The sequence below is a fragment of the Podarcis pityusensis genome (assembly GCF_964106645.2).
Source record: "Podarcis pityusensis genome assembly, chromosome: 8".
Classification (NCBI taxonomy): domain Eukaryota; kingdom Metazoa; phylum Chordata; class Lepidosauria; order Squamata; family Lacertidae; genus Podarcis; species Podarcis pityusensis.
This window is the reverse complement of record NC_138033.1, coordinates 75,778,362-75,797,275: the sequence shown is the minus strand read 5'-3', so window position 1 is coordinate 75,797,275 and position 18,914 is coordinate 75,778,362. Positions and strand designations below refer to the sequence as shown.

The following is an 18,914-nucleotide window of genomic DNA, read 5'->3' as shown; positions in this document are numbered from 1 at the left end:
AGCAGCTAGACTGGTAACTGGGGGCGGCCGCCGAGACCACATAACGCCGGTCTTGAAAGACCTACATTGGCTCCCACGACGTTTCCGAGCACAATTCAAAGTGATGGTGTTGACCTTTAAAGCCCTAAACGGCCTCGGCCCAGTATACCTGAAGGAGCGACTCCACCCCCATCGTTCTGCCCGGACACTGAGATCCAGCACCGAAGGCCTTCTGGCGGTTCCCTCATTGCGAGAAGCAAAGCTACAGGGAACCAGGCAGAGGGCCTTCTCGGTAGTGGTGCCCGCCCTGTGGAACGCCCTCCCATCAGATGTCAAAGTGATAAACAACTACCTGATATTAGAAGACATCTTAAGGCAGCCCTGTTCAGGGAAGTTTTTAATGTATGATTTTAGTGTATTTTTGGTTTCTGTGGAAGCCGCCCAGAGTGGCTGGGGAAACCCAGCCAGATGGGCGGGGTAGAAATAATAAATTATTATTAGTATTAGTATTAGTATTATTAGTATTATTAGTATTATCTCTGCCTGAGGTTGATCATGGATCTCTGCTTGCGCTTCCACGCGTATAGGTCCCCATCATGCTCTTGATCCTGGTCTTCGTCCACAGACCGGGTCTTCACATTGTTTTCATCCTTGTCCAATGCATCGGCATCAAAGTTACCCAATGTGCTTGTAGTGAAGGCCAGCAGCATTACAGCTAGCAGGATGGGCCAAGACTTCATGATAGGTCAGATGCACAGTGTTCTACATTGACTGAAAGGAATAGAAGAGTGAAAGAGCTGTCCTGCGTCTAATCTGAATTTACCCAATTTTTATTACAGGTATGGAGCATTATGAGGTTCGTCATGGTTGTTCAGGTCCCAAGGAGATGCCTAAGGCTTATCACCTTCTTGTTGTTCCAATCTCCAGGCTGCTCAAAGACTTTTGAAGAAAAGCATTGCTGCACCTATTGAGGAGGTACATTCACTTTCCATCAGTGCCATTCAGGAGTAAAGCATCACTGCAGCAGAAACAGTTTGCAAGTTTTTTAAAGAGTTTGGTTGGTTGCTGATGGGGAGTGACCAACATACCGGTTCATGCAGTTAACCAAGCCTAACTTATAATGTCCACCCATCCATATCCCTTCTCCACTATCCAGGTTTGAAGATGTGGCTCTCTGATTATCCTTACTCTGAAAATGACTGACTTGGAGCTTCGCCGGATCCACAGACATGCAGGAGGATGTGAATCAGCTCTGGGCGCTTTTTAGGAATTGCAGACAGCTCTCCCAGAGGGGGTTCATCCACCGGAGAGGAAAGCCTCCCCAGCCCTCTTAGGCCTTCAGATGCCTCTAGCCCTTTTCTGAAGCAACATCTTCCATGTCCCATGGACCCACGGGGAGATGGTCAGGATCCTGATTTCCCTCACTTTACCAGCCTCTTGTAATTGCTCCCACCTCTGGGGTGAGTGCCAAGTCACGGTTGAGCAGTATAGCACTTTTTCAGCCCTTTAGACTTTTGCAGTATAGCAAATGCAGTCAATACTGTCCCCTCCAGATGCATTGGAGGAAAGCTCTCTGCTTCCTTGGCCTTGTGTGTCTCCCATGTAGCCTCTCCTGCTCTACCACTGGCCAGGAGTATGTGACTGCAGAATCAGCTTTGAGTTGTTAGGATTGCAGATGAGTCTTCCAGGAGGGCAGAAATGCTTAAGGAGAAAAAATTGCCAGACTTCATAAGCAGTAAGAAGACACTGGACCTTTGCTGAGATGACGTTAACCATAGTTCAGCTCAGCAGCTGTGAGCTGTCGAGGGTTTTGATTTGCTCTTATGCACTAGCCTCTCCAGCTATGGAATATCAGTCGGAGAGTCGGCATGTCATGAAGCATGAGATGTGTCCAGAACTTGCTCCTGAATTCCAAGACACAAGTCTTGCTGCTTCAGATGGTGTTTAATGATCAGGGTATATCACCAACCCTTCATACATGTACACTGCCACCACTCCTTAAACCCAAATAGCTTGGGACAGGAAACTCCAAGGCTTTAGTGGACAACATGGAGATTCAAAAGGATCAGCAGATAAAACTCAGACTCTCTGCTTCCTGAGAACCAGGTTAACCAAATGCAGAGTGGCATATCACCATGAGCCTAGCAATGTATTTATTATCAAGCATTTACCTTCACTAAAAAGCCACCAAATGGAGGGAGGTAGAATAATTAATAAAACGATGAGAAGGGCAACATGCAAGTTAGAAAATACAATACAGAAGTAAATTAGAAACCCGAATGAAGATAAGAGTCTACAGAGAACTTGCTGGATCAGGCCAATCCTTTGGGGAGCCTGCAAACAGAATCAGAACATAAGAGCACTCTCCACTCATGTAGTCTTCTCAGGGCATGTAGAGTTGAGCATGAACATAGGTGAATATTAAACAGCTCCCATTGAGGCCCTCGTTGCGTGGCAAATCCCCTCTCCCCTTGTGAAATGAAGACACAGGACATGTTATTTAAGGTTAATGGGCGTAAAAGGCCACAACTTAATTGATTACAGGAATTGAGAGGTATTGGCCTTAGGCATTGGTTCCTATCAAATACCCGGCATGGAGACCGGGGAGGGTTAACCACTAGCCGGGGGAGTCCTGCTGAAGTACGCCAGCTAGGATCCCCCGGGTGTCACCGCTTGGGGGTGTGCCTTAGGCCCACACCTCCGTAGGCTTAGGACAGGGCAATGCCCCCCGGAGTCCTTTACTGGACTACCCTTCGCTTTGGGGGAAGGTGACAGCGCTTCCTTCCCCCCTTCATTTGCATAACAATTACCCCTGCCAATGCCTAACCGCCAATACCGGGAAGTTGTGACGTTTGCTACGAGGTAGGCGAAAAAACCAATTGGCTGGAAATTTGCCAAGTGGAAAAATTCCTACCAGGCCCCTTGCGGCGACCAACCAAAGTCCATAGCAAGGTCAAAGCTAGCTAAACCTAAGGGAGGGTGGGATGGGAAACCGAATCAGCTGGAACGGGGAAGAGAGGAGGAACCCTGGGCGCGCCAGCCTTAAATGCGTTAGGCCACGCCTCCCCGGCCTGCCGATTGGCCGGCCGGGTCGGTGACGCACCCGAGGATTCCCCTGCTCTCGTGGGGGCTATGAGCCAGCCCCCGCGTGCGTGGGGAGGGGATGGGCCCGCAACCCCACCTCCTCCTCAGCTCGGAAGTGGCTTTCTACCACTAGTGTGATATGTGGGTGAAGCCCACATAGTGTTGGCGCCTATGCTGGGTACAAGCAGCAGGGCAAGTGGAAGTGTGAAGCAACAGCATTTATACTACAAAAGAAACACACAGCCTATGATACAGCATGACTAGATTTTAGAGGAGAATTGGTGAGTCTTTTATTCCTATTGTCTAAGTCTCTGCTCACTCCCAGAATGCAAACTTCAAATAATATTGTTTCACTTTCTGGTTTAATTGTGGCTTAGCATTATCTAGTTTTCCTTTCTCGATCCTCCCCAGGGCTTTAAGATTACAGTGGTACCTCGGCTTACATACACTTCAGGTTACATACGCTTCAGGTTACAGACTCCGCTAACCCAGAAATAGTGCTTCAGGTTAAGAACTTTGTTCCAGGATGAGAACAGAAATCGTGCAGCGGCGGTGCAGCGGCAGCAGGATGCCCCATTAGCTAAAGTAGTGCTTCAGGTTAAGAACAGTTTCAGGTTAAGAACAGACCTCCAGAACAAATTAAGTTGTTAACCCGAGGTACCACTGTATTAGGGATGAAACACTTTAGGAGGAAGAGAAAATTGAATTAAAACGGACAGGGATCTGCTTCTCAGTCATGGAATCCCATCCGTCTAACACTGGCAAATTTAAAAGGCCCCCAGAATGAAAAGCAGGCTCTGGGACTTTTCAGTTGGCATCACAGATGCACTGCTTGGTGTCTCAGAGGTGGACACATCAAGCATATAGGGACAGAAGTGGGTTTATGCCACAATAACTGTTACAGAAGCAAGTCCTGCTGATTCCCATGGGGCTCAATCCCTGATCCTGGCAAGCGGATATGGGATTAAAATTGCTCCAAAGAATCTTTCAGTCCTGGGTGGGAGGAATATTTCCACCACATCTCCCCAAGCCCAGTTGCTTGTTCCTTTCTGCATCTTCTTTTCAAGTATACGGCATAAGACGGAAGGATATCAAGTGGGCTAGCATGCAGGAAATAGAGAGTGGGCTAGGAACTGGGGGAGAAAGTCATCTCCAGAGTCTGGGAATGAGGGTAGGGTCACGTCCTCAAGCCAAGATAGTGGAGGAATAGGGGTACTGAGGACATTGTAATGTGGATGTTGCAGACATAATAAACCATGCTTGGTCCATAGCATGTGTCAGTGTGCTGATCAGCCCACACCAGTAAACAACCAAGCTCATCATGCAACGTCCATGTTCTCCCTACTGGGTTAGGTAAAGGGACCCCTGACCATTAGGTCCAGTCGTGACCGGCTCTGGGGTTGCGGCGCTCATCTCACTTTATTGGCCGAGGGAGCCAGCCTACAGCTTCTGGGTCATGTGGCCAGCATGACTAAGCTGCTTCTGGCGAACCAGAGCAGCGCATGGAAACGTCGTTTACCTCCCCGCCAGAGTGGTACCTATTTATCTACTTGCACTTTGATGTGCTTTCGAACTGCTAGGTTGGCAGGAGCTGGGACCGAGCAATGGGAGCTCACCCCGTCATGGGGATTCGAACCGCTGACCTTCTGATCGGCAAGTCCTAGGCTCTGTGGTTTAACCCACAGCGGCACCCGTGTCCCTGGGTTACTGAACCTATTCATGGTACCGTTGAAACACTAATGTGCCTCTTAAATACACAGAGGAAAGTATATTCCTTTTTTCAAAAGTCATCATACAGCCAGGAAGTTGGAACAATCATGAGGTGATAAGCATCAAAGATCACATTGGGATCTGAAAAACTGCCACATGCCTCATGACTTAGTGCAGAGGTTCCCAAACTTTTGGGGGGGGGGCACTCACTGTTCCATAAACACATACCCAGTGTCCCCTACTCTATGGAAAGCATTTGTGTCTACAGCACTTCTTTGTTGCTGAGCCTGCCCTAGGGGAGAAGAAAATGACGGGCGAGTTGTGAATTATGCGATTCAGGCATGGATATAAGAAATTGTGAAATTCAGGAAGGGTACGACGCAGAACAGAATGAACTGGAGGAACAGTCAAAGAAGAGAACAGAGGAAAGACCACTCTGCCTTGGGAAGGAGCACACTGTTCTCCACGTCAGCACAAGATGGCTAATTGTCCTCCCAAATGACACTTGGTCTTAGTCCAGGAACACAAGACAACAAATCATAGCCACAAATCCCCCCAGTTCAGACCACTTGGCTATTTAAACCAGCCCAATGTGGGTTCTTCTGCACAGGACTTCGGTTGGCTTCTCCAAGAGCGAACGTCTTCTCATCCCTGGAGACAAAGACCACTAGCTTGGTAAGAACATCATTTTCTTCTTGACTGCAGCAGTTAGATCAAGCCCAGTGCTGTTCTGACTATTACCCAGAAATATCTGGGGAAAGAAATTGCAGTTAAAAATGATCAAAGGGAAGAGAAAATGTTGGTCAAAAACTCCAGGATTCTAGGGCACCGAAGGGGTGTTTGCGAGTGTCCTTACTTTAATTCTGCAAAGGATTTTAATGTGCGACTTTATATATAATTGTCTTTAAATGTTATATTTCTATTTAAATATATGCAAGCATCTTTTTGTTGAATGGTTTCTTTAAATGTAAAGGTTCATCACTGTTCCACCCGATGTGTATGTCTTTAAGGGGCCAAAGCAAGGGCCAGAGCAAGATAACGAGACCCAGCGTTACAGCTGTGAAACATAGCAGGTGCTGCCGAGTTGTACTGATTAAGCTGTGTTGGCAATTGGGTGTAGTATATAAGGAGCAGCACCTAGCTCTCCCATTACCCTGGGGGATGGGTTATGTTTGTTTGTTAATGTATTTAGTGTAAAAGGAGTTTTTGTTTTTCTTATTAAAACCTTGTTTAAATTATTTTTGAGTCCCTTTTTAATGCATGGTCTCCCCAGCAAGCTCTCTGCAGCGCTACCATACTGCAAAAAGCCAACACTTTTTAAAGTTTGCTTTTCTTGATCCTTTTTAACAAATGATTTTAGATGGTCCATTATTAACAGCTTCCATGTGTTCTGTGGAGTCAATGGTATCTAAATCAAAGTGGTGGTCTGCACTCTGCAGCCTTTTCGTTTTCCTTTACTTCCTCCAATCTCCTGCCTTACATTCCCCTTGTAAGCAGGGCAAGGTGGGGGTGGGCAGTCACTTGGGGACTGTTCATCACTTAATTCTTTCAGTGAAGAAACTCTATGTTCCTGAGAACAAGGCAGAAACAAAGAGAACCCTCTTTCTCAGGGAGGTGGGGAGATGTTCCTATTCGGGTTTGGAGGGACAGCTTAGAGACAGCATCAAGGAAACTTGCCAGCACACCAGGAAGAGGGGTCAAGACAACCACAGGCGGATAAATTGGTAATATTTAATAAATGTAACTTGAGGATCTGCAAAACAAACTAGTTAGTCAGATTCAACCAATGTAAACAAATCTAATAAAGTCCGGGCAGATGTCCATTAATAGATGGGGGTCACACAGCACATACTGCCTCTCCCACGGAGGACCTTAAGGTCCATAAATAGCAACACCCTAGAGGTCCCAGGCCCTAAGGAAGTTAAATTAGCCTCAACCAGAGCCAGGGCTTTCCCAACACTGGCTCCAGCCTGGTGAAACGCTCTGTCTCATGAGACCAGGGCCCTGCAGGATCTGATTTCTTTCCGCAGGGCCTGTAAGACAGAGTTGTTTCACCTGGCCTTTGGATTGGAGTCAATTTGATTCCCTCCCCCTCTTTCTTTTTTCCTTTCTCCTCCTTTGATGAGGCTGCATTTTAATGTTTCAATGTTGTATTTTAATCTTGTTTTTAAGTTGTATTCATTCAACTTGTTTTTATTATTGCTTATTAGCCGCCCTAACCCGGCCTTGGCTGGGGAAGGCGGGGGTATAAATAAAAATTATTATTATTATTATTATTATTATTATATTGTGCATGCAGTGAGGTTTCCTGTGATTCCTTCCTTCCTGCTGCAAGGACCTTTGGTTTAAAAACCAAAGAGTCATACCATGGCCCCATTGGGTAGCTTACACCCCAATGTGTCCATCAAGCCAAAGGGCACCGGCAGCACCCACAGACCATGTCTGACAACAGTGCCTAAAGGATGCCCACAACCCAACACTGTCTCAAGTAAGTGTTTCTTTCTTTCTGAAATCTTCTCACCTGCCCAGACTACATGCCAATTAGCCCACATTCTGCCCATATATGAGGAATAATAATAATAATAATAATTTCCCCAGCCACTCTGTGCGGCTCCTAACAGAATATTAAAAACATGATAAAACATCAAACATTAAAAACTTCCTTAAACAGGGCTGCTTTCAGATGCCTTCTAAAAGTCAGATAGTTGTTCATTTCCTTGACAACTGATGGGAGGGCATTCCACAGGGCGGGCGCCACTATCAAGAAGGCCCTCTGCCTGGTTCCCTGTTACTTTGCTTCTCGCAGTGAGGGAACCACCAGAAATCCCTTGGAGCTGGACCTCAGTATCTGGGCTGAATGATGGGGGTGGAGACGCTCCTTCAGGTATATAGGGTTGAGGCCTTTTAGGGCATATGCTCTAAGTTTTATTCTAAATCACTTCCTCATATGTTCTGTGACATTAACCTTTTGTGATATGACTCTAAATGTTGTTGTAGATATTGCTCTCATTGCCTCTGTTGTTCCGTGTTTATTGCATGTTTTCTTTTTTCTTTTTTAATAATTTTTTATTAAAGTTTTAAACAAACAAAAAAGAAAAACAACACACACAAAAAACAATACAAAACTTAACAATATAAACACAAAACAATTAATAACAAACTCTCTTTTCCATTTCCAATTGTAAATTACTTATTTTCTGGGCTTCCTCATACCTCCCTCTTTTGTATTCCAATCCACATTATTTATCCAGCAGTTTCTTTTCCACTTTTTTAATCCCAATCTTTAATTTAATAAAATGTTAAAATATATAACTTCAACTTTTTTAAACCTAATCCTTGCTCTTAATATCCTGTAACTTTAAAGTTTTCCCTTTTAAGATCAAATTTCCATTTCTTTAAACTTCTTTGATCTTAATCTTTAATCTTAATCTATCCTTAACTTTAACCTGTGCAGCTGGAAACCACTTATTTTCAGTCCAACATCACTCTAACATTCCTTAATTTTGCAGTGTTTCTGAAGATAGTCTTTGAATTTCTTCCAGTCTTCCTCCATCGACTCTTCTCCCTGGTCACGGATTCTACCAGTCATTTCCGCCAATTCCATATAGTCCATAAGTTTCATCTGCCATTCCTCCAGCGTGGGAAGTTCTTGTGTCTTCCAATACTTTGCGATGAGTATTCTTGCTGCTGTTGTTGCATACAAAAAGAAAGTTCTATCCTTTTTTAACACCATTTGGCCCACTATGCCCAGGAGAAAGGCCTCTGGTTTCTTAGGGAAGGTATACTTAAATACCTTTTTTAATTCATTATATATCATTTCCCAGAAAGCCTTAATCTTTGGGCACGTCCACCAAAGGTGAAAAAATGTACCTTCAATTTCTTTACATTTCCAACATTTGTTATCGGGCAAGTGATAGATTTTCGCAAGCTTGACTGGGGTTATGTACCACCTGTATATCATTTTCATAATATTCTCTCTTAAGGCATTACATGCCGTAAATTTCATACCTGTGGTCCATAACTGTTCCCAGTCAGCAAACATAATGTTATGACCAACGTCCTGTGCCCATTTAATCATAGCCGATTTTACCGTTTCATCTTGAGTATTCCATTTCAGCAGCAAGTTATACATTCTTGACAAAATCTTAGTATTGGGTTCTAACAATTCTGTTTCTAATTTAGATCTTTCCACCTGGAAGCCAATTTTCCTGTCCAATTTAAATACCTCCATTATTTGATAATAATGAAGCCAGTCTCGCACTTTGTTTTTTAGTTTTTCAAAACTCTGCAATTTCAGTCTATCTCCGTCTTGTTCCAAAATTTCCCAATATTTCGGCCATTTGACCTCCATATTGACCTTTTTCAAGGCTTTCACTTCCATTGGTGACAGCCACCTTGGGGTTTTATTTTCTAACAAATCCTTATATCTTATCCAAACATTAAACAGCGCTTTCCTGACAATGTGGTTTTTAAATGCTTTATGTGCTTTGACCTTATCATACCATAAATATGCATGCCATCCAAATACATTATTAAAACCTTCTAGATCCAAAATGTCAGCTTAAAGCTTTTGCAGATGACTTGGTTTTGACCCTGCAGGAGCCAGAGTCTAGTACGAAAAGAGTATTACAACTGATTCATGACTTTGGTCGGGTGGCGGGATTCAAATTAAATAAACAGAAAACTAAGGTTTTGGAAAAAAACTTGACAGATACAGAGTCAGAACGGTTTCAGAGAGAGACAGAACTAAATGTGGTTAAAAAAGTAAAGTACCTAGGGGTAAACGTAACAGCAAAAAATCTGAGTCTATTTAAGGATAACTATGAAAAATGTTGGTCAGAAATTAAGAGAGATTTAGACAGCTGGACAAAATTGAAACTTTCTTTGTTAGGCCGAATTGCTGCTATCAAGATGAATGTATTGCCAAAGATGTTGTTTTTGTTTCAAACACTCCAGGTTGTGGATAAGACGGAGTGTTTTCAGAAGTGGCAGAGAGATATCTCTAAGTTTGTCTGGCAGGGCAAAAAGCCCAGAATTAAGTTTAAGATATTAACTGATGCGAAAGAAAGAGGGGGCTTTGCCCTGCCAGACTTAAAGTTGTATTATGAGGCCGCAGCTTTCTGCTGGCTAAAAGACTGGCTACTTCTCGAAGACACTGACGTGTTGGACTTGGAAGGGTTTAACAATACTTTTGGATGGCATGCATACTTATGGTATGACAAGGTTAAAATCAATAAGGCCTTTAAGAACCATATTGTCAGAAAATCACTGTTTAATGTCTGGACAAAATATAAAGACTTGCTGGAAAATAAAACTCCAAGGTGGCTTTCACCTCTGGAAGCTAAGGCCCGAAAAAGACCCAATATGGAGGCCAAATGGCCAAAATACTGGGAAATACTAGAAAAAGATGGAGACAATTGGAAATTGCAGAGTTTGGAGAAAATGAAGGATAAAGTGCGAGACTGGTTACACTATGATCAGATTAAAGAAGTTTTTAAAAATGACAAGAAACTAGGGTTCCAGGTGGAGAAATCGAAACTAGAAACAGAACTGTTAGAACCAAAGATTAAGGTACTTTCAAGAATGTATAACTTGCTGTTAAAATGGAATACACAAGATGAAATGGTTAAATCGGCCATGATAAGGTGGGCGCAGGACATTGGGTACAATATCATGTTTGAGGACTGGGAAAGGTTGTGGAGTACTGGGTTGAACTTTACTGCATGCAATGCTTTGAAAGAAAATGTAATGAAAATGATATATAGATGGTATATGACCCCAGTCAAACTTGCAAAAATATACCACCTGTCTGATAATAAGTGCTGGAAATGTAAAGAGAGTGAAGGAACATTCTTCCACCTCTGGTGGACTTGCCCTAAAGTGAAGGCATTCTGGGAAATGATCTATAATGAACTGGAAAAGGTATTTAAGTATACCTTCACAAAGAAACCAGAGGCCTTTCTTTTGGGTATTGTTGGCCAAGGGGTGGCAAAGAAGGACCGGACATTTTTTATGTATGCAACAACAGCAGCAAGGATACTTCTTGCAAAGCATTGGAAAACTCAAGATCTACCCACACTGGAAGAATGGCAGATGCAACTGATAGACTATATGGAATTGGCTGAGATGACCGGCAGAATCCGAGACCTGGGAGAAGACAGGATGGAGGAGGATTGGAAGAAATTCAAGATTTATCTACAAAAATATTGTAATTTGATTGAATGTTAAGCAGGATGCTAGATCATAAATAATTGAGCACCACTAAATTAGATGATTTAGGATGATAAGTGAGAATGAGAAAATATAAACTTTTTCGAGAATTATTAGACTATAAATAAATAGATGGGATATAAATGCAAACAAGATGATAAATTGCTGGTAAAAATTTATTACGATGAAAGTGGGAGCGGGAGATGCGAGGGAGTCCAAAGAAGATGTGAAATTATGTTAGAACATATGTTATTTTGTTTATTATATCTATTTGTATTGTAAACCCTAATAAATATTTATTAAAAAAAAAAATAGATCCAAAATGTCAGTGTTTTCAAGAAGTAGCCATTCTTTCAACCAGCAAAAGGCTGCTGATTCATAGTACAGTTTAAGGTCTGGCAGGGCAAATCCACCTCTTTCCTTTGCATCCGTTAATATTTTAAATTTTATTCTGGGTTTCTTGCCCTGCCAGACAAATTTAGAGATATCTTTCTGCCACCTCTTGAAACAATCCATTTTGTCCACGATCTGCAAAGTTTGAAACAAAAACAACATTCTGGGCAATACATTCATCTTTATCGCAGCAATACGGCCTAGCAGTGAAAGCTTCAAATTTGACCAAATTTCTAAATCTTTTTTCACTTCTGACCAACATTTTTCATAATTATCTTTAAATAAATTCCCATTTTTTGCTGTCATGTTAATCCCCAAGTATTTAACTTTCTTAACCACTGTTAAACCTGTCTCATTCTGAAACCTCTCTCTTTCAAACGGTGTTAAATTTTTCTCTAGAACCTTGGTTTTTGACTTGTTCAATTTAAATCCTGCCACTTGACCAAATTCTTGAATCAGTTCTAAAACCCTTTTTGTACTAGATTCTGGCTCCTGTAACGTCAATACTAAGTCATCTGCAAATGCTCTCAATTTGTACTGTTTTGCTCCAACCTGTATACCTTTAACCAGCTGGTCCCTTCTAATCATGTTCAGCAAAACCTCCAGGACTGAAATAAAAAGTAGTGGGGAAATTGGGCAACCTTGTCGTGTCCCTTTTTCAATTTTCAGTTCTTCCGTCACAACGTTATTTACAATTAGTTTAGCCTTTTGTTCTGAATAAATTGCACTTATACCATTCTCAAAACCTTGGCCTACCCCCATACCCTGAAGATTCTTCTTCATAAAATTCCAAGAAATATTGTCAAAGGCTTTCTCCGCGTCTACAAATATCAACACTGCTTTAGTGTTTATATTCACTTCTAATTTCTCCAAAATATCAATTATATTCCTCAAATTATCCGACAAATGTCTTCCTGGGAGAAAGCCCGCTTGGTCTTTATGAATCTCTTCCAACAGCACTTTTTTAAATCTCTTCGCCAAAATATCTGCAAAAATTTTGTAATCCACATTAAGTAATGATATAGGGCAGTAGTTCTTAAGTTGTGTCTTTTCAATCTCTGTTTTTGGTACAAGTGTAATATATGCTTCTTTCCACGACTCTGGTGCCCTCTTCCCCTCCATAATTTCGTTGCAGACCTCTTTCAAAGGTTGAATTAACCATTCTTTTAAAGATCTGTAGTATCTAGAGGTCAAGCCGTCTGGTCCTGGAGACTTACCCAATTGCATGTTTTGAATGGCACCTTCTAATTCCTGTTCAGTTATTCTGTCATTCAAAATTAGTCTCTTTTCTTGAGATATTTTTTGTAGTCCATTTGTTTTCAAAAATTGGTCTAAATCTGTTTCTTTCACTGGCCCTTGAGTATATAGTCTTTTAAAATACTTCTGGAAACAACTTCTAATCTCCGCAGGGTTCTGTATATTCCTTCCTTCCACTTCTAAATTCGTAATCGTATTTAGTTTTTGTCTCTTTTTCATTTGCCATGCCAACAATTTACCACATTTATTGGCCGATTCAAAAGTCTTTTGTCTCATTTGTTTAATTTTCCATTCTATTTCCTGATTCATTATTTTCATATATTGTACTTGATATAACTTTAACTCTCTCAGAATCTCTTGAGATTTGGGATTTACTCTCAGTCTTTTTTCACATTCATTCATTTTGTTCATAATTTTATCCTTCTTCTCATTTTGAGTTCTTTTCTTTATCGCATTCTGTTGTATTAAGAACCCTCTCATAACAGCTTTACTTGCGTCCCAGATTACTCTTTTCTCCACGTTGGAACTAAGATTTATCTCGAAGTAATCTCTTAGGGTTTTTTGGGCCTTCTTAAGAAATTCTTCATCTCTAAATAAGGTGTCATTCATCTTCCATCTGAAGGAGCCAGTTGGTGTTAGTCTCATTTCCATCTTAACAGCATTATGGTCGGAGCAAATTTTCGGGCAGATTTCCACCTTTCTTGTCTTTGGTGCCATTCCTCTAGTTATCCAAATTTGGTCAATTCTTGTCCAAGTCATTTTGGCTTCAGAAAAGAAAGTTCCCTCTTTTGCCAAGGGGTTTCTAATTCTCCAAATATCCACTAAGTCCAAGTTGTCTGTCATGTCAAAAACGGTTTTCGGTAGTCTACCATCTTTGGTGACTACCTGTCTTTGTGCCTTGTCCATATAAGTAGATACCACTCCATTCATATCTCCCATCAAAATCATGTTGTAATCCATATGGTCCATCAAGGTCTCATGCAACTTCTTAAAAAAATCAGATTTCCCATCATTTGGTGCGTAAACTCCTACAATCAAAATTTTTTCTCCTTGTGTTTGAATTTCAATTGCCACAAATCTTCCTTGGTCATCTTTAAAAACAAATTTTGGTGATAAATGGTCTTTTGCGTAGATCACAACCCCTCTCTTTTTAACTTTATCTGACGAAATAAATTCCTGACCAAGTCTTTTATTTATCAACAATTTCCTGTGTAATCTTGTTATGTGTGTTTCTTGTAAACAAATTAAGTCCAATTGTTCCTTTTTTAATATATGAAATACTGACTTCCTTTTCTGAGGGGAATTCAAACCCCGACAGTTCCATGTTAAAAGTTGCAGGGCCATGATGTTATTGTTTTAGTTCTCCTCCTACTGCACCTAGTGCCTGTTCCTCATCCGTCGGTGGTATCCCTTCTTTCGAAAGGTCTTTTGGTTCCGGAAATAGTTCTTTTTGTAGGTCTTCTCCGTGGTCTCTACAAAATTTGTCTTTGTCGTCTTCCGATCTTATATTCCTCTTCTTTCCATTGTAGCTAAAAGACAGGCCTTGAGGGAGTTCCCACCTGAAATTGATATTGTTCCTTCTCAGCAGGGTAACCAAGTCTTTATATTTTGATCTGAGATCCAGAAGATATTTCGGAATATCTTTGAATATTTCCACTCTCGTCCGATGGATTTCCAGTGTCTTCTTGAAATGTAGGCCCAAAATCTTATCCCTCTCTTCTTTTGTTCGAAAAGTAATCAGACAGTCTCTCACCTTCTTCTCTCCTCTTCTCCCGAGTCTGAAAGCGTTTACTATTCTGAAACTGTCTTTTACCAGTTCTGGATCCCAAAAGTCCAAAAATTCCTGCGTGAGAAATTCAGCTAGATTGTCCTTTTCCACCTCAGGTACCGATCTGACCCGCAGATACACTTGCTTTTCCTTCAAATCTATCATAGACAGGGTTAATTTATGGTCTTCCAATTGTTTGTGCAGTGTTGGTAATTCCTCTTGAACCTCTTTAACTTCAGTAGCAGAAGTTGTAGCAATTTCTTTAGCCTCTTCAGCAATCTGGCGTATTGAGGCCGATTCCTCTAATAATTTCTGAATAGTCTCTGTGTTAGTATTTACTTTTTGGCCCAAATTATTTATACTTGCTGTATTCTGGTTAATACTTGCTGTATTCTGGTTAATACTTATTGTATTTTGATCAATCTTATCAAATGCCTCTGCTACTTGTTGACTTATTCTATTCAAAGATTCATTAACTTTGGCCAAAACTTGAGCAAAGGCTTCCTCACTTGTCGTGCTTTTTACCTTTAACTGTGCCGATGAGGCTGTTGTTGAGGTTCCAGAAGGGCCCGAGGCCGAAGATCTCCTTTGTAATCCTTCTTCTGTGCGAATAGGCCTTCCCGACCTTGTAGTCAATGCATCCGCTTTCTCTTTCCCATCTGCCATTCCTTTAGATAATGCTCAAGGTCAGTCACGTATTTGAAATTGAACAGTGGAAATTTCCTGCCAAGCAGTGTGAGAACTCCTCAAGTCTGCTACAGTTTCAGTTGTAACAAATTGTAACAGTTCCAAGTTCCACTAGGGGGACACTGTAACAGTCATAAAAGTTCTTGGATACTTTAATTTCTTTTTTTTTTAAGCCCCCCTAGTTTATTCAGGAAGAAAACAGTCTATTCACAAATTTTAACTTAGGACCAGGAGATATATATTCACATAAATTGTCCAAACTTTTATTTCTTGTGCAGGACTAGCTGTCAAAATATATTACAAGACAGTACCTCTCTTTCTTTCCTGAGATCTGGAGATCCTTTCCCAGGGAATTGAGTGGTGGTTCAATCCCTTCTTTTCCACTCTTTATGAAGAAATCACATCCACAATTCTCCCCCCTTTCCCCTCAATTTAGAGAGGGAAAAGTCCAGGTTGGATGATTGGATTAAAGTCCGCTAAAACGTACTTTTCAATTGCTTCCGCTTTCAAGTTCAATGCTTTATTTTATCTACAAAGAAAGAGGTTGACTTCCTTTTTAAACCTCTTTCCGTTTTCGGCCAGATTCCAGTTTTGTACAGTTCCAATTTAGATTGTATCCTACTCACGGATCGTTGATTTTCAGGTCCGGATTTTTAAGGAAGAAAGGCAGCGCTCTCCGGTCAACTGCTTGCGGCTTCACACCACGAATGAGCAGACAGCCCACAGCACAGCGCACTCCCCCGCTCCGCTTTCAAGCCCGTTGCCGGGCTTCTTACCGGGTTGGGGGGGGGGCGCCAAATGTGCCCGCTGGGTCCCAGGTTCACAGGCTTCCCCCGCCTGTGATTTTTGAGGGTCCCCCGCTGCGCCGAAGCGGGATCCGACCCTTTTTTTCGTAGCGCTGATTCCCTCTAACTGAGGGAATCCGCCATCGACCGCTGGCGCCACCTCCGGAAGTCTGTGTTTATTGCATGTTTTCTAAAGGTCAGAAAAAATATAATCATGGTCCCCCCTTTTCCTTTCTGTCTATCCAAAGCGAGCACCAGTTCCAGCTCCATCCATCATGAAGCATCTTCTGATCTTGCTGTCTCTTCTGGCTCTCATGAGCTGCACAAGGGCCGCACGCGTGGAGTGCACGGGCCCAGTTAAATGTTCTGAGAGTTTTGTAAGTATCCTGCTGTTCAAACAACCATTCCCAGGATTCAGAGGCAATAGGAGTGGAGAGAGTGGAATAGCTGTTCAATTGTTTTTAAAAATGTACTGGTGATACGTTGTCAAGAGGTTAAACCGCATCCCTTTTTACTTCTAGGGCAGAAAAATATGTCGTTGTCCGAGCTCAATTGGCAACATAGATACCGTCAGCGCGGTTAAAAGAGGTTGGTATGGACTTTTCTGTTCATCCCAAGTGCTCCTGTTCTTTTAACTGTGGTGCAGTGGACAAGAATTGAGCAGCTGTAGCTTCCCTAGCAAGGAAGTATCCATGATGGGACGTTAATGACCTGCTAGATGTCTTTTGCTCAGATATTAGAGAGCATGAATGTTGTTCTAGGAAGATGAGAAGGCAATCAGTAGAGAACCCGGAAGGGTTTTGGAGGAGGGCAATGAGCATGAGCAGAGACCTCAGAAACACGCCCTAGGAGGAAAGGTTATAGCAATGAAAGGTTATGTTCAAGGAAGTTCTACTCTGAGCCATTGGAATTAATGGACCTAACTTAGGCATGTTCTTTAATTTCAATGGGCCGACTTGAAGTAGGTCTAACATTGGATACACCACAGAGTTGGTTTAGGCTGGAGAAGGGACGACTGAAGGGAGAGAGGAGAGCACTCTTTACATCCATGGAGGGCTGTCAATTGGAAGATGGCAAAGAATCATCCTTTGCTGCCCCAGAGGGGAGGAGTGGGTCTTGAGGCTTAAGTTGCACTAGGGTAGATTTGGATAGAACACTGGGAGGCAATTCCTGATGGCAAAAACAGGGGGAGAATGGACCCAATCCCAACAGAGTGGTATTTTGGAGTGAGAGAAAGTCTGCCCCTTTCGATAGCCACATGCTGGGGACACTTTAGTTTCAAGTTGCTGGACTAAATGCCTTCCAGTCCCTCTCAGCTCTCAAATTCTGTGATTCCTGCCTTCTTCATAAAGAAGATCATAGCTGGCCTCTCAGATGAATGAATCCCCTGCCCTTTTCTTTCTCCTCACAGATGTAGAGGCAGCTACTATGGCCGAAGAAAACTGAGACGCAGATTGGGATCAACCCAGATGCTCAGCAGGTTCACCAAATGATCTCAGTGGCATATCTTCACTGCTTGATACCTCCACTCTGCTCCTGTAGTCCTTAAGCCCTGAATCCAGATTTCATGGGCAGCCCAGAATTCAGGAAGAATTCAGCAACTGCAAATAAATCTTAGCATTCTAGCCTCTTGTTTGGTCTCTTGAATGTGAACCTACAAGATATCTGTCCAGGAGTGTAACAGAACATTCTGGGTCCAGTATGTGGGTGGGGTCCTCCAATACACTCTCAGAAGAGGACACAGATCTGCAGAGAATTCGCATTTGCTTCCTGTGATATTCAAAGTTGTATCTTATTTTTCAGGCGATGTAGCAGACCCAGAACTAAATCCATGACTGTCCATACTGATAGTATAATACTTGGTGAAAAAAAATTTTCACATCCCCCCCCCCAAAAAAAACCTGAAGCCTTTTTACTGGCTATAGTATGGGATTAGATACCAAAGATGGCATATAATGTATTTCCCTATTCATTCACCTTTTACCTTTACCTGGAATGTCATGGAGTGATAGGTTGGGAAGTTTTCATAGAAATAATGTATGATGAAAAATGTATGATGTGTAAATAGAATTTGGTGTTGGAATGAATTCACGACAGACGAGTGGCAGGTGTCATATGAGAGGCGTCTGCCGGGGCGAGCCCCAGGAACTCTCTTTTATTGAATATTACAAACATTGCCACAGGTGTGCTTGTGGCTGATTGGTTGATACAAACACAAAGCAACTTGTTGCTGATTGGTTAACATAGGTACAAGGCGGGCAGTACATATTACATTAATCACTGATAGATTAAAGGCTGAGAAACGGAGCTGGAACTAGACTGGCATGAAACCTCCTAATTAAATTATAACTAAAGATTAATATAACATGACTAAAACAATTACTAATGATTGATCATAACATGAAAGAATATAATAATCGAGTTCCGTAGATGTGGTCAGCTATGCATTAAGAACAGGTCATATTGTTTGTTCATGAACTTAATGTGAACTGAGGAATAAGGGAATGTCTTGGTGTGTTTAGAACAGGTTTGTACAGTGTGTGCAGAAGCAGAAGCGAGACTTCCCAGAATGCAAGAGAAAAGAAGCTATAGTTCCCATAGCAAGACTTCCCATAATGCCACAGTTATGTGCAGAAAGAGAACTGCAGAAAGAGAACTTCCCTTTATCTCCCCCTTTCTTTTCTTGTTTGCGAGGCGTTCTGGGTAAATAAGGCAAAAATACTTCGGGATTAGTGGTGTGCCAGCGAATGCCCAAAATAAGTTCGCCAGGGTCGATGGGACAAAAATATTTCGGGATACGTGGTCTACCAGCGCATGCCCAAAATAAGTCTGCCCACATCTCCCCTAAAGTTTACTGTTGGTGTTGCCATTTCGCAAAGTAGGCAGCAAGGAGTTTATTGGGTGGCTGAGGGGGAGAGAGAAGCCGAGACAAAAGACTTATGAGGCCAGGAACGCATTGAAGGAAGCAACATAGCAAAATTAATATACATATTATGACAATGGCATATTGAAAAAGACTACGAAGCCAATTCAGGTTTGGC

At 42.1% G+C, this 18,914-nt stretch overlaps 1 long non-coding RNA gene across 1 annotated transcript; it reads left to right on the top strand.

The window, feature by feature from the left end:
• The first annotated feature begins 5,097 nt into the window (after positions 1–5,097).
• Positions 5,098–17,498, top strand: LOC308482358. Its single transcript, XR_013989247.1, has 4 exons — positions 5,098–5,448; positions 16,122–16,250; positions 16,395–16,461; positions 17,285–17,498. It is a non-coding gene; the product is annotated as an uncharacterized lncRNA (long non-coding RNA).
• The last annotated feature ends 1,416 nt before the right edge of the window (positions 17,499–18,914 follow it).